Source organism: Gavialis gangeticus, unplaced genomic scaffold (assembly GCF_001723915.1).
Source record: "Gavialis gangeticus isolate Ggan-Ray unplaced genomic scaffold, GavGan_comp1, whole genome shotgun sequence".
NCBI classification, from domain to species: domain Eukaryota; kingdom Metazoa; phylum Chordata; order Crocodylia; family Gavialidae; genus Gavialis; species Gavialis gangeticus.
Window position 1 is genome coordinate 124,243,873 of NW_017729024.1, and position 3,561 is coordinate 124,247,433.

General features: G+C 41.3%; 1 protein-coding gene across 1 annotated transcript in view; it reads left to right on the forward strand.

Moving 5' to 3' along the window:
- LOC109297686 (COBW domain-containing protein 1-like) overlaps positions 1 to 3,561 on the forward strand; it is a 59,947-nt gene that overhangs the window by 36,516 nt on the left and 19,870 nt on the right. The window lies entirely within an intron of this gene.

The following is a 3,561-nucleotide window of genomic DNA, read 5'->3' on the forward strand; positions in this document are numbered from 1 at the left end:
GGGGGCCCATGATCAGTGCAAACAGTTAGATTCAACACTTTGGTTAAATTGTGACAGACAAATTCCACTTGCAGGTTGCAAACTTGCAAGCTTTTGCATTGGCTAATCTTAACTGCTAAACAATTGCCTGGATGTCTCCAAGAGCATATATTTATTGCTCGTGATAGTAACCCCTCTGGTTCTGGCTACCACAGTGCCCCTGCTGCTGTTTTGAAGCACGGGGACATTGAATAGACGAGACATGGAAGCTGCTGGAGCGTGGGTACAGCAGCTTCCATCAAGTCTGCTTTGATTCACTAATTACAGCACATGAGAGCAGCATCCCTGCATGTCTACGGGCACCCCTGGTGTTTATCCCTGCTAACAATGACCTGGATATTTGTTTAGTTAACTCTCAGTTTCTAATTCTTCTTGTGTGAGTTTATAGGAGTAGTTTACACTAGGATGGATTTTATTGGTGAGTTTGTCTGCCCATTGAAGAGCATTATTTATGTCACAAGATTTCTTGAAATCCCATCTCTACTTTATCAAAGAGAGAAGGAATCCCACCACTTGCAAATCATTTCATCTTGCCCATTCAATTATTCATCCTTGCTATATAAATGAATCCCTGTTTTAATTTGTAAGCAAGGTGTTCATATATTAAATTAAAAAAACCCAACACTGATGCTCACATTTACAGACAAGTAATGCTTTAAAAGTGGCTTTAAATGGGTTGGCCCATAAGCATAATATGGTGAATACTTCATGCTTCCTTGTGAAAGACTAAGTTTTTTGACCGAGTCTGCTTACTGTTTTTACCCAAGATGGTAGATGTGGGAATGCTTTCTTTTCTGAAGTCACCCAAGCAACTGAGAAATTGGTAGAAGAAGTATGTCTATTCATTCTGCTGTTCTCCACTGACTACCAAATGTTGCTTTTCTACTTCCAGCAGATAGCTGAGGATAGGTAGAAATGACCTGAAATCATTCAGGTATTTTCCCTCAGGATGAACCCAAAATCATCATTGGTATCTCTTCCTATATCTGCAAAATTCTTACTTCCATGAACCTGCAATTGTGTGGTCCGTTTGCCCAGTCAATATCTGTAGGTGTAACTGGAAGAGCTAGTAAGATAAGTGAGGCTAACATGGCAGCAGTGAATGGACTACATCCAGCTGTGCATCTTAGTGTAACTGTAAAACATACTATAATATTAATGCCTATCTGAGAGCAATACCTGGATGAAGAGAAGATGGCTACAGCTGAAATCTGGAAAAGACTGAGGTGATGTAGAGATGCCAGTGCCTTGCAAAAATGTCTTCCATAATAGTTCCGTCTGTTGAAGATAATTTCTGTCAGCTCATTGGTCTGCAGCCTAGGGGTCCTCTTATATTTAGCACTTAGTTTCCATTTGTACTTAACAAAAATATTGAATCTAGTCTTATCTTATTCTCTAGGCTAGACCTAAGCTTGTTCACTACCATGCGATGCATACCTTGAAAATGCCAGTTCAGGCTGCAACAGCCATTCTGTCCAGAAATAATACTTTGTCCTAGACCACAACATTCTGTGCTGGCTCACCATTGAACACTTTATCCTGTTTTTCAGAGCTTTCCACGGAAGATTTTTTTATAGGACTACCTGTGTGATAACTCGCATTTGACCTATAATAATTTTGTTCTAGAGAGGAATAATGAAATTGGTGTCCAACAGGAAGAGAAATAGGAGTGGGAGAGGCAGTACCTTCACAGGAAAAACTGATAACTTCCCAGCCCTCAGATTAAATACAAACATGCATCTTTGTCCATGCTCTCCCACTTGAACCAATATTTTGAAATGTTATGGTGTATTCAATAGTAATTAAAAAAACATCCAAAGTTTGCTTCTTACTAGCAGGGAAGATAGGGTATGTTCACTGTTCTTGCTCACAGAGGCTCAGATAGGACAGTGGTGTGTGTCAGTATAAGCACCTTGGTAGAAAGACTTATTTTATTCAGTAACAACACACGGAATTCTGTTAAAGTAACTTGAGGATAGTAGGGTGTCTGTCTGATTTTATCTGAAGGTCAGCATTTGGATGCTCTACATTTCCAAAAATGTTAATCTTGTTAACATGTCTATTGATTCAATTTATTTGAAATTCTCTTTGCAATCTGCTCCTTGCAGGAAGTTTTATGCCCTGCTGTTAAAGAATTGCCCTCTGAAAAGTCTTCTCTGCAGTGACTGTCACGTTAGTTTATACGGATTACTCTCACATTGTTTTTTTGGTTACTTTGCTCAAGTAGGAAGGTAAAATGTGTTTAAGTAGTTTCTACAGCTTCACACTCTTTGTTAAGCTTCACATTTTGCTGAAGAATACTTGGAACAAGAAAAAACAGGACTACAGAGGGGCCTTTATCATGAACTCACTTATTCTGCCGTGTTTCACATTGCTCATTTATTACTTTTCTAGTCATCTTAAGTAAATCACTTCTGTTAAGTCAGCATGTGTCTTTTTATTTTAAAAAAGTTAATATCTTCAGTAGGCTTATTAAGGACTAGTATTTCCAAAAGTTTTTTGTATGTGGTAACTCTTACTGCAACACTGGGAACAGCCAGATGCTGAGTACTTTAGAAAACAGGGCCACTTCATTCATTGTCCTAAGTAGAGCTGAACTCTTCTGAAAACTTTACCCTCTGTAAGAAAGCTGAGTGCGTTGAAAATCTGGTCTTTAACATGACTCTTGATCATCATCATTGTTACTGCTGTTGTTGTTATTATGCAACTTTAAAAACCCAAACCAGCGGCTTCTGAAGTATTTTTTAGTTTTCTGCCACAAAAATATAAATTCTGTTAACTATGACTTTGTCTTTGTGCTAAGCTCTCAAACATACTGTGCTGCTCTGGGAAGGCTGCCTTCCAAACCAGAAGTAGTATGCTAGCTGTGAGAATCCATTGGTGATTCTAAGTCATGTTTAATAACTTACTACCCTCTTTGTTTATACAGTGTTTTATATATAAAGCTAAATCTGATATATTACTTGAAAAAGACCTAAATTTTGATATTTTTTTTCATGGTTTTTTTCTTATTTAATTTCACTTGTCCTAACGTTCTTGTAGTGCAAGTTTTGGCAACCTCCGGCACGCATGCTGAGCATGGCACACAAGACCATTTTGCTCAGTGCTCCATGGCCAGCACTAGGTCTGGGTAGCTGCTGCCAGTGACAGAGCATGGGCTGCTCCCAGCAGGGCTTACAGTATCCCAGCTGGCTGCTGGGAGCAGCCCGGGCTCCTAGCCCGCAGCTAGGAGGGTCCTAGGGGAGGAGGGTCCTGAGGCAGCACAACCCTGGTCTCTCTCCTGCTCCCAGCATGGAGCTGGTGACTGGGCTCTGGAGCCTGGTGCAGCTATTTGTACTAGCCTGGGCTCTGGGCAGCTGCAGCAAGCAGCAGGCAGGCTGCAAAATGCTCTGCTGGTCTCCACAGCTCCGGCAACAGCTCCATGCTGGCAGTGACTGCACACGCACCTCAGAGTGGACTACGGGGCAGTGCAGCAGGGGGCAAGGGGGCAGGGGCTTTGGGTGGAGGGCACAGGGCAGCAGG